Source organism: Nyctibius grandis, chromosome 5, assembly GCF_013368605.1.
Source record: "Nyctibius grandis isolate bNycGra1 chromosome 5, bNycGra1.pri, whole genome shotgun sequence".
Classification (NCBI taxonomy): domain Eukaryota; kingdom Metazoa; phylum Chordata; class Aves; order Nyctibiiformes; family Nyctibiidae; genus Nyctibius; species Nyctibius grandis.
The window spans coordinates 84,184,291-84,196,882 of NC_090662.1; the positions used below are offsets into that span (position 1 = coordinate 84,184,291).

General features: G+C 44.2%; 1 protein-coding gene across 2 annotated transcripts in view; it reads right to left on the reverse strand.

Moving 5' to 3' along the window:
* RASSF8 (Ras association domain family member 8) overlaps positions 1–10,230 on the reverse strand; it is a 94,969-nt gene extending 84,739 nt beyond the window's left edge. For both annotated transcript variants that reach the window (XM_068401955.1, XM_068401954.1), the window contains exon 1: positions 10,144–10,230. The gene's annotated coding sequence lies outside the window, so the exon portion shown is untranslated. The remainder of the gene's footprint in view (positions 1–10,143) is intronic.
* Positions 10,231–12,592: the final 2,362 nt, after the last annotated feature.

Below are 12,592 nucleotides of genomic sequence, written 5' to 3' on the forward strand. Positions count from 1 at the left end.
AATGCTTACAAATACCTTAGGGGCAGGTGTTGAGAGGATGGGGCCAGACTCTTCTCAGTGGCACCCAGCAACAGGACAAGGGGCAATGGGCAGAAACTGAAACATGGGAAGTTCCATCTAAATAAGAGGAAAAACTTCTTTACTTTGAGGGTGACAGAGCACTGGAACAGGCTGCCCAGGGAGGTTGTGGAGTCTCCTTCTCTGGAGATACTCAAAACACGCCTGGACGCGACCCTGTGCAACGTGCTCTAGGTGAACCTGCTTTGGCAGGGGGTTGGGCTAGATGATCTCCAGAGGTCTCTTCCAATCCAACCATTCTGTGATTCTGCGTAATGTAGGGAGGACAATTCAGATACTACAGCACAATCTTCCCTCTTGTTTCATTTTGTACTCTATTATAGCAGAACTGTCTTCTGCTTGCCACATGCTTTTGCCCACGTGAGGAAGAAAAAGAAGGGTACTCTCAAAAATAGTGTATACATTGAATGCTAACCTCATTCATACTAGTCAAGCTGAAGATAATGGAGGTTAGTTTGAAATGTCTTCTGAAGTAAAATACAGTTTGTCCAGAGATCATTATGGACTATTAAAGTAAATCATGTTCAGAAAGCATATAGATTTCTAATTATTTAGGCTTTTGCATATGCATTTAGAGTGACAAGCATGGAGGGCACTACAAAATAGGAAAAAATATCCTCGTGGCATATATTTAAATAAATCCAGTCATCCTCTTCTCTGCTACCCACAATTAAAGGAAATATGTTTTTACAAAAGTTGAGGTAAGTGATTTAAGTCTTTTAGAACAAAATAATACTGTCTATAGGTGGCAGAGCATTTCTCAAGCAGTTAGGAAGCCATAAACTTAAGATAGTAAAGTACATGTCCCATTTCCTTCTATTTATGATACATTTTTATCTGACAGTGTGTAAATATACTTTAAAAGTCATTAACTTTTTCTACACAAAACAAAGTTTGAACTTATGTGCCCTTACTACAGCAGTAGTTTATGCTCAGGGAAGGAAACACAGGGCTCTCATAATAGGTAATGCTAGTACATTGTAACGTGAAAATATAGCCACTGCAGTTCCTTATCCTCCGCTGAGGACAGATTTTTTGCATGTACACTACTTGTCGTGACAAATATTTGCCTGCCATTGGCATTTTAGTATTAGAGTCCAGCTAAAAAAAAAACCTAAGGAATTTGACTGTATTTGACGGTCTACACATCTGTAACAGTTAATGTCTCCAAGCAGCTCCTGGAAAAATAATCAAAGCTGAAGAGTGAAGGGAAAAGTAGCAGATAAGTGAAACTAAGAATCTTGTCAAGAAAGATAAAAATGTGGTTAGAGGTCAGTGAAGGACAAGGGGAGGGAGGGGAAGAATTCTAGAAAATTCCTGGCTTGGGATTCCTATGAGGATAAGGCAGAGAGCTGCCAGCAACAAACACGCTGTCTCCCGGGGAGCAGGGGGAGTGAGTACTGACAGGATGTCAGCATCACAACAGGACAGGTGCTCCATGTAAGTTAAACCCAACTGCAGGAGAAGGAAATGGCAAAACAAATGTTCCCTCCGCCACCCCTGGCTCCAAAGAGCTCAGCAGCAGAGGAATTAAAGAAATGCCTTTATCTGCAGCTCTGAGATATGAAGAGAAAGTCCCAGCATCTTTCCCCCACATCAAAAAGCAAATGCTGCACTGCAACCAAAGAAACACCTAGAAAGCCACTAGTCCACGAACAAGTGTTTAGGAAGCCTTACAGCAGCGCAGAAGGAAGCAGCAGTGCTGCCAGACACATGGAGCACACGAACAATTCACTAATTGAAAGTGTTAACGGAGTGACAGTAAGTGCAGCGGGAAATGGGCAACATCGGGTTGAGGAAGAGCCCTGTATTTTAAAAAGCACATTGCAAATTTGACATCTGGCTAGTCAGACCAGGCAAGGATATTCTGGGCTACAGAGACACTCGCAAGCGATTACACAGGCAGGTGACTGAGGGGTCCTCTGAGCGGGACCCTGGTCTGGGAGGCAGCAGACCCGCACTGCGATTCCAGCTCGCCCCTGCCATGCCCCGGCAGGCGGGTCACGCCAGTGCTCTCACGGCCGTGACAGGAGGGGAGGGCCCGTCTCACTCGCACAGGGCCTAGCAGGAGAGGTCAGGATCTTGTTCAAGGCCTCCAAGTACTATGGTAACGAATCACTGCCGATGAGGTGTTTTGCCATGCATCACAAACAGAAGACCAGCAAGTCCTAAGAGACCGAACACTCAAAACACCTTCTGTCTTGCTAAAAGTTTAAGTAAACCAAAACCACCACTCAAGTACTTTTTAAAGTGTGATTCTTGGCTGCTGAGCCCAGCTCCCTCCCACCCTACCTTGGAAAGGCGAGCCTCTTCCCTTAACTTCTGCTACAGAACATGACCCATTGCACACAGAACTTCAGCTCACCAACAGCAAACTCACAATCAAGTCTCCTCCCATAGCACACACCACCTCTTGAAGATGTGCTCCCTTTACCTTCTAGCCTTGCCTGAAGGGACTGCAAGTTCCTCTGCTTAAGTAAAAACACAAATGAGGCAAGCAGGCAGCTTTTCCTGCTAGTAAGCTGCAGGCCTAAGGTAGAATATTATCTTAATTCTTGACTTATGAGTTCAGACTAAGTTTTCTTGTACCAGATCACCCTTGCAGATGTCCATCCTACTTGTATTAAAAGGCCTCTAAAGAGTTCTCCACAGTCTCACACAGAATTGATTAATCCCATGTACCACTGCTGTGTTCTATATCAAGTTGGTTGTCTTCTGGTCTGTTCTTTGGAAACAACGGAACAGTCACATACCATATTTGTTATGTCAACTTTTCACGTATTTCATTTTGTCATCCCCTTAAGTCTTCCATTCATGGAAGAAGAAAAGCCCAGATGCTTTTTATTTACATCTCAGTCTGAAACTGGCTAAATTCACAGGACATGAGGCGAGCAGGTAAACTGGTAAGCAAATAACAGGAATTGCAGTGAAAGAACACTGGTAATAAAACAGAAAATAACTTTTCAGACTATTTTGTAAATTCTTGTTAATTCTTGTAAATTCTTGTCATTTTCCAACAGATCTTGTTCACTAGAATGAAGTTCTGATGACAGGTTTTACTATGCTATTTAGCAACTCCTTCAAAAAAAAAAAATCAATGTTCCCTTGTATGATAAATAGCTTTTGTTATCTCTTTGGAGTATCAGGTTACCAATTCTAATCCCATTAGTGGCATGAAAGCATTGCATTGTATTCAGTGACTGTTCTTTGTTAGTCCTGTTGCTCATCAGTGCTGATTCCACTACTTGAAATACATGGTCTCAAACACGTAGCTTATTCATTAGAAGTTTCTGTCTTTGCTCCCAATGAAACCAGTGCATAGGTTTTGACTTGGAGCCGTGGATGAAGCCCAAAGCAAGCACACACACAACACTGAGGGAGCAGTTCTGATGACTGAGAATGTGTTTTAAAAAGCCACACTATCACTTTCTGATAGGCAAGGACAAAGGCATTCCACTACTGCCATATGTTTCTCTCCAGATGCCAGTTATTCCAGGTAGTAGTGCTAGTTAATATTGCCAGCCATACAGCTGCAAAGGCACATTTAAGTATTTGCTATCTTGATTCCCAATATCGACTGTTAAATATTATTAGCTGTGGCATCTTCCTACTTTCTTCTCCAGGAAGAGTTTGACATGTGCAGACACCTGATGAGTTCCTTAGTGTCTTTCTTTCCTTCACATGTCACATTGAAGCAGGAGAAGCAAGACAAGGATCTCCAAGGATCTTACAAGTCTTTAAGATGTATTGGCCAAAAAAAGGTGCAATTTAGTACAGGACTGGGGGATTTGAGTCTAAGAGTGCTCTCCCCTTTACTTGCATTGAAAACTGTTTTCTTTATATTGTTCACTTAATGCCACACTAGCCAGAGTTAATGTTAGTATTAATCTACTGGATAATAGCTATAAATTCACTAATTGCCAAATTACTTGCAGCTTTTCTATGGCTTGAAGTTTAATATTAAGAAACAAACTGACAACAAAAATACCTACTTTTCTGAAAGCAACAAAGAATGCTTTGCTCTCAGTCTCAGTTTACTTAAAAGGAGGTGATCACAATCAGTACAGGCATGGCAAAAGGAAGGGGAAGAGATGAGAGAAAGCAGATACAATCTGTTGAAGATCCCCCAACAGTCCAGTGACAAGAACAACAGACCCTCCAACTCCTAAAGCCACACTGTCTCCCTGCTTTGGCACAGACGCAAAACATCTGGCTGCCTAGTGGGATTACAGCGTTTCCTTATCCGTGCTCATGAAACTGCTGACTGACAATAAAATGTGAAGTTTCAAAAGGTTGCTCCGGAAACTCCAAACCCACTTTGACTAACGGCTTGAAAACATTGACAAACACTTCAGGAGTCCAAAAAAAAAAAAAAATCTTTTGGCAAAAAAACCTTTCAGTTCAGTTGAAACAAAAGGTTTTAAAGATTAAAGGGAAGTATACAATAAAAAGAAAGCATCAACACTGCCTCGCCATTTTAAAACCTGACGATCTAGAAACACAGCAAGGTGCATGCTGGAAACACATCAGGTACTGTTACAGTAAGGGAAGTAAGATGCAAGGTTGCACCTAGTACAGCTTTCAAACCAAGGAAATGAATTCAAACTACAATGTCAGCCCTGGAGCAAGGGTAGAAGCTGGATGGAAGTCAGTTACATTACACATTTCTAGAAGCTTCCCTCCCCTTTCCTTTCAAAGGGGTACTAATGGATTAAAATCTGACATCTCAAAATACCAAAAAAACACCACAACTGCCGACACTGGGAGAAAGAACTATCCTTTCAAGGGCACAACTGTCACATCACAGTACAAAGGCAGGAGTAACACTACAGCAGAGGACAACATTCAAGCTTACCTTTAGAGTTGTGCCGCTTGTTTGCAGGTGAAAAAAACAAATTCTGGAGTGCCTTAATTTTTCAAAGCTCAAATATCCTCTTAGTGCACCTGCATGATCATTTTCCATTCATAAAGAAGGTTAAATCCTCTTAACTAAAAAACACATTATCTACAGTACTAGTCCCCATCCTCAAAATGAATGTCAGTCCCACACAGAAAAACTTCAAGGATCTTTACAGGTTATCAACAGTTAACTTGTAGTCTCTGTTAATATTCCCCTCTGAGTTCCAGTATCTGGGACTACAGCAAGCATATAAGCCACGATTTGAAGATTCAGTTGGCAACCACAAGTTGAGGTCTGTCTTGCACAGTGGACTCCAATATCAGAATTTAAGTAAAAATAATACTTGGAACTGGCAGCATCCTATTGTATCATAATGCACAAGTACACAGGCTTTTTTAATTTATTACTGTGGATTGGATTGTGAAGTATTTTCCCAAACTCCATCTGAAATAACACAATGTAATTGACTCAAATTTTAACTTTGCTAGTAATGTTTTGGAACTAAAAGTAATTCAGGAGTGTATATCGCTACCTTTGCAAACACCTGGGTGATCTGTTAACTATCCCATATGTTTTGGGAAAAGAAAATTCACTCATTTTTTATATATATTTACCCATTTAAATTACAGACCTAGATTGTTACATACGAAGAGAAGACTATAGAGATGACCTTCTGTCCTCATTACCATTCTCCCCTTCTCATACTAAAGATAGCATTGAGAGTAAAAATAAATAAATCCTCAATAGCATTTAGGAATTAGGCAATGTCATGTTGAAAGACACCCTAAATGATGAGCCTTATCTCTCCTTGCTGGCTGGGATGGCAGGGGGGCTCTGACCCATAGAAGAGAGGTAGCATTTAAGCCTTCACTAGGTGGTCTCTCTGCAGTAGGCTCCATTCCCAGCTGTAATTGCTTGTCAGCCTTAACTGGATGCCTGAACACTCTGGAATAGTTCAGCAAAGTATTTAAACAGATGGATGGTACAGGCCACTGGAACAAAATTCGTTTTTTCTCTGGCCACAGCTCTCTTTCAGCGCATTCCTTTGAAGTCTGTGCCACTGAGGAATCAACAACAGCTGAGAAACATGTGTTATCATACAACACTGAGCGCAGCAACAATATTGCACAGCAAGATGCTTTTGTTCAATAATCCTGGACTACAGAAAGCATTACAATGTCTTTTGTTGTTGGTAAGCCCCTTTTCCAAGCACTAGAAAGTAAACAGATTCCTCCCCCCTTTAAGGAGTAACTCAAAAGTAAAAAGGTGAAATTAAGTGGATTTCTCAAGTGCCTCCCATCTGAAAGCATACAGTGCCTGTCTCCTCAAGTCCTCTCAGATATACACAATGCTCTCCGTATTTATGTTATCACAAAGACGACTAGATGCTTACAGAGATCTGAGGGAAATAATAGCCCAGGCTGCAGTCCACATGGCAGACGTGACAAGCCCCTGTAAGCTACAGCTCAAACTCACCTTCCTTTCCCAAGCAGGAGAAGTTCTGTGATCTCAACTTCACGGGTAACAAACCAGAGACAGTGGAAACAGCACGGCACCGCTTGGCACACACAGACCAGACTCTCTCCTCCCTATATTTCATCATTACAGAGAAAAATGACATACAGTCCCCAGGACACTAACACGAGAAAAACAACATGAACATCCTCTCATCAGCCAGGAAGGCTACTCTTATCAAAGCTGTGAGATCACCATACACTTTGAAGGGGGTTAGGAAGGACAGGAAGAATTCGTTATTTATGAAACTGAATTTGAAACTAAACTAACTGTCCAGATTCAGAAGCACAGAGAAGAAAGGGTCAAAAAGAAAGGGTCATTAGACATTGGAACGGGATGCCCAGGGAGGTGGTGGAGTCACCATCTCTGGATGTGTTTAAGAAAAGACTGGACACGGCACTTAGTGCCATGGTCTAGTTGATATGGTGATGTCAGGGCAATGGTTGGACTCGATGATCCCAGAGGTCTCTTCCAACCTGATTGGTTCTGTGATTCTGTGATATCTAAGATGACAGTAAGATACAAACCAAAGCTGATACAGCTGCCTAATAGCAAGTTCCTACAGAATCAAGTCTCTCATTCTCACTGAAGAGAGAGAACTACCTGCAACAGGGTAGAGCCTTGCATTTAGAAAGTTTACAAGTCTCAAACATTGCAGGAAGGTGGGCACTGAGATTATAACACATGCCATTATGCTGTAGTCCCAACCTCAGCATGAAAAAAATTACAAGAAAACCTGAGCTTTCAAAAAAGCCCTAGAAAACCACACAACATTTACATTTAATTTCAAGATAGAGATCTAAAGACTTAAAACTAAAATCAGAAACCAAAGAAAAAAACACATGTACTAAGCCAATCTCATAATTACAGCGCTCACGAAAACAGAAAACAAACCAGGAACTGCATGCATCATGCTGAGGGGGGTCCTCAGCCCAATCCCCACCAGACAGTTTTTCACCCTGCAATTCAATTTAATAGAGTTTCTTTCTGGAGAGGCCAACAGTGCCCTTCAAATCCAGCTTGAGGTAGACTGTTAAGGTACCATAGAAGCAGTATGCACCGATATTGTCAGAGATATACAGGGGATAAAAATAGCTCTAGTCTCAAAACCATTACAGCAACGTAAAAATCTTATGCTGATCTCAAAATAAATGGTGATTATCAAGAGTTGTGCTTTACAACTTCCAAAGAATGAATATTATCACAAGCAAAACTACCACCTGACCAGCATTCAAAACCACAACTAAACAAGAGTAATACATTTACACATAATTATTCGTAAAATCATGTGTAAAAGCACGGAACAGAGATTCAGGAAAGCTTCCACATCCTATGAGGTGCAGGCAGGAAGGCAGCTCAGGCAGAGGTCATACTGCCATGCGATGGCAGAAGCAGGAACAGAACCCACCATCCCCAGCTCTGCACTTCAGCAACTAAATCTCCTTCTTCCTACCTAACATGTTGCTTTTCAGGACTACCCTCAAAAGGATTTTAAAAAAGTATGCTAATCAATTTAATTTGGCTCTTTAAAAATAGTGGTGGTATCTCTAGAAACAGCCCAAGGTACAGTTTTAAAAGACTTAAACTTCTTGCTAATATGACTCATTATTTTTCTCCTTCTGTTTCCCCCTATCTCAAAGTTCTTCATCTCCAAGAAAGATAAAAAAAGATTAATTCAAACAACGGATCAAATTCTGCTGGGCTTGTGGCAGTGGGGAAGGGGAAGGACAGAGAGATTACTTAAACTTAAGAAGTGAACTACCTTATCGCTCTCAGTTGTCCTAAAGGGCATACAACTAAACACTATGAATGCCAAGCAGTCATTTCAGTTCCCTCAGCAACTCATCACATATCAAATCATTTTTTGCTATAAGACACAAGAAGTACTCCTAGTTTAATGACCAGCCTACTTTCTAATTAGATATCATCAAACAAAATTCAATCTGAAATAGTATGTTCTCTTTTTTTTAAAGGAAGAGGAAAAAAAAGTAGGGCTTCATTTGCAATCTAGCCACATAACCTTGTGGTCTTCTGGAATGGTATCTATCAAAAGAAGTAATGTAACACAACCAAGATCTACACTGTTTCCTTCTGACCTAAAGAGTTGACATTTTATTCATGAACTACATATTCTCTACTGAAAAATATACAGCTCTCTACTTTTACAACACTTAACACAATCACATCACTACCAAACACAATTAACTGGGAGCCTGAAACCCCTTAAACAGGTGTCTCTGCAGAAATCATTAGGCAATTGATTTACTTGCTCTCCACAGCCCAGCACATACTTAATTTTAACATGTGATGCTGACGAGAGCCGAGGCAGAGGCTCACGAGGTCCAAACCAGACTTCATAAACCACGCGACAGCACTTCTTGACACAGATGGAAGCTGTTTCCAGCAATTTTGTTAATGTGCCAACCTCTGATATATCTGCAGTTTGGGGATGGAAAAGCATGACAGGTGTAATTCTAAAGGGGACACTGAAACCGGTAACCTTCCCCCTTCTGATTTTCCACACAGATGAAACCCATGAGCAATACTGAACTGCAATTTAGCACACTGCTCTGTTAGCATATTGAAAGGCTGCTTTGCTGAACAGAAAATAGGTTGGCACACACCGGACTGCTACAACCCCGAACCGGACCCTGGACCAGACCTTCCCAACAATAGTTTAGAGCTGCATAAACCAAGGAGCAGAATCCATTTTCTTACCCTTTAAAGTTCATGCCTCTGTATTGTCGTACTGTACTGTATTTGCTCAAGCTTTTCTCATCAATAGTCTCTCACTCTCCTCCACAAAAAGGAAAAGAAAAAAAAACCCTCATACATTCCCTGCTGGCAAAACAGATTTTCTTTTAATCTTTTTTTCTTATTGGGGGAGAGAAAGAAAGAGGGAGGGGTTGGAGCAGGAATAAGAGAGATTAATCGTGAAACAAATCGGCACTGTCTGGAGATAGGAAAAAAAGACCAAAACAAACAGTCCACGTCGCAAAAAAAGAAAAAAAAAAGAAAGAAAAGAAAAGAAAGAAAGTGAAAAATAGAATTTTCTCTTCGGGGACAGTAAGAGGGAGGGGAAAAAAAGAAAACTACTACAAAGATTTCCCTGCGTAAGAAAAGTAGCTTCTGAACTCCCTTTCCCAAGGACACAGAGAAATCTCCCTTACTTTTCCACGCGATGCCCAAAGGAAGGAGAAAGACAAAATGCCAGGAGAGGGGAAAAGCTGGCGAGAGCCGGGGAAGTAGCGAAGGAAGAAGCGAAGGGACAGGAACGAGTGCGAGCGGGCAGCGGAGACGCCTGAGGGGCAACATGAGAGCCGAAAACGAAAAAAACAAACACAAAAAAAAAAAACCAGAAAAACCCAAAACTGAAAATCCGAGGGGAAGTGGGAAATGGGCAACACGGACGGGAAAGTTGGCGAGAGCAGGCAGAGGGGAGAAGGGGGCAACGGGGGAGAGGCGGCGGCGAAGGGTCACAAACCCTGCAGCGGGGACGAACCGAAAGACGCCGAGGAGGAGAAGAGTGGGGCAGGACGCGGAGCCGGGTGGGCTGCGGGAGAGGGAGAGAGCGAGCGGGGCGGCGGGGGAAGGGGAGGAGGACGGGCTCCGGCGGGACGAGACCGCGCCGGAGTTGGCCGCGCACTTACCGCTGCCCCGGCGCCCGTCCCGCGGCGGCTCCTCGGGCAGCGCCAACGGCCCCAACGGCCGCCGGCTCCGCCTCGCGCCTCGCGCCCCGCGGGGGGCGGCGCGGCCGGCCCGCGGCGCAGCGCCCGGGGGCTCGGCTCGGCCCGGCCCTCCGGGGCGCCCCGCTCCTCCCCCGGCCCCGCCGAGCAGCCGCCGCCGCCGCCTCTCGCCTAGCCGTGCGTGGGTGGGTGTCCTCCGCCCGGAGCTGCCGCCCCCGCCTCCTTCCTGCCTCTCCCTCGCTCCCCTTCACCGGGAGAGACATGTAACGGAACTGGGACGCCAGCGCGGCATTGTGGGAGCTCTTAAAGCCGCAGCCGCCCGCTGCCCCCCGCCGCCAGCGCCGCCGCTGCTCCCCGCCGCCGGTCCGGGCGAGGGCGCGTCCGCGCTGTGTCCTCCCCTGCCGCTGCTGGGAGCGGGCGGGCGGGCGGGCAGGCAGGCAGGCAGGCAGGCAGCGAGGCAGGCAGCAGCCTTTTAAAGGAGAGGCGCGACAGCCTTGCCTAAAAATAAACCCCTCAGCGGAGTCCCTGGGACCGGCCGATAAAGCGTGCGGGGATAGCGGGGGCGGTGGGAGTTCGGGGCGGGCCGCGCTGCGGGGTCGGTGCCGGGCAGAGCGGGGCCGCCCGCACCCACCTCCGCCGGGGCTGGGCGACGGCGGGCGGTGAGCCCGCACCCCGGGAGGGAGCCTGGGGTCCCGCTTGAGGGAGAGCTGCAGGAGCTGAGGGAGAGCTCCGGTCCCAAAGGAGGAAGACTAGCGACAGCCCTGGCTGGGGCATAGGCACGGGTGGTGTTTTTTTTGTTTTCCCTGAGATTTTTCTATTGTTGCTGGAAGAAGCAAGAATGCCTTCGGTGCTTATTTTTAACTGAAATGTGGAAAGCCGGCAGTGTTTTCTATTGTTTCTGCTTTGGGTTTTGATGATGGAAAATTCCCCGGAAAAAAAAAAAACAACAACTCAGAGCAGCAAAGACTCTTAAGCAGGCGGCTATTTTGGGCAGAAAGTTTTGAATAAGAAGTTTTAATCAGCTTTGTGTTTATGCAACTTGGAATAGGAAAAATGACCGTTTCTAAAAAAAATGCCAAACCTATTTGAAAATGAACTTCAGAGCTGTGATTCACGGACATTTTTCACTGTCCAGGAACATTTGAGCTGGGTCTGCTGTCAGCCGCCAGCAGCAGCAGAGGGGCAGCAGTCATTCCCAGCTCTTCCTTGGGCTGCTGCCTTTGCACCACATCCAGAGATCAGGACAGTCTCATCAAGAGACTCTGGTTGTTTGTGTTATCACTATTTTAACAATATTCTCATACCATTCCTCCCGTGGGCTTTTGAGTGTAGCACGCTTTCTCTTTTTGCTTTTTGGGGGTGTTTTTTTAAGTGCTGATCCTTTAGATGAGAGCAGGATTTTGCTTCCGCATGACTCTGCATTGATGCTACATGGAGAACATTTTCAAGAGCATACACGTGCTTCAAGTTAAATACAAGCATATAAATATTTGCAAGATTTGGTTTTGGGGATGTTTCTACAAATATTTCTAGTGGGTCTAGATCTTGGGTTATGATCACATCTTCCTTCATGGCTTTATACCACTGAGTATTTTTTTTTTGTAAGCACACCTGGCAAGAAGTTCCTGCTGAAAAAAGTTCTGGACACAGAAGGTCGTCGCTTCTAGTTCTGACCTGTGTCTCCGGCTTTTTATGCTCTTTTAGACAGGAAGTGGTGCTAAGCAGTCTGTGAGAAAGACCTTAAGCACAACATGAAATTAAGTATGATTAGGAAGAAATTGTAACGATTAGCTGAACCTGTTGGGTAGCACATGGTTTACGTGGTCAGCTATGCACACACAGCCCTTCACCTTAAGAAACTGAAAAAAACCCAACACTGGAGGGATAATTCTGGGTGAAAGGAATGGTGCTGATGACCAGTTCTCCTGCAATCTACTGGATGAAGTTTGTTTGCCCTAAGTATTTTTTACCATGACCTTCAAGAGTTTCAGCAGACAACTTAGAAGCAGGAAAAAGGGTTGTGTTTTCCAGGTAGATTGTTTGTTGCAAATATTTAAGCAAATATTCCTGTAAAGAGCACAAGAAGTACTGTGATCAGAATACCACTGCTTCCTTTTTTCATGAAGCCTGCAAACACAACAGGAGCTATAAAACTCATGGAAGATCCTTTCTCAAAATCCAGGCTTCTCAGGGGCTCTTATGAAGGAAGGCCAGTGATCTGGGAAACGATTGAAACTATATGACCTGGGAAGTTATTGCTAGAAGGAGAAAAGCCTTTTTAAAGGAGTTAATGGTTTACTGAAAACAAGTACTTGATAAGTCATTGAGTTGGTATTGTATACCACTCCAGGTGTTCAGCAGAACTGGGAGCCAGAACATCAAACATCACATTTTCTATTGAAAGCTACCTTGC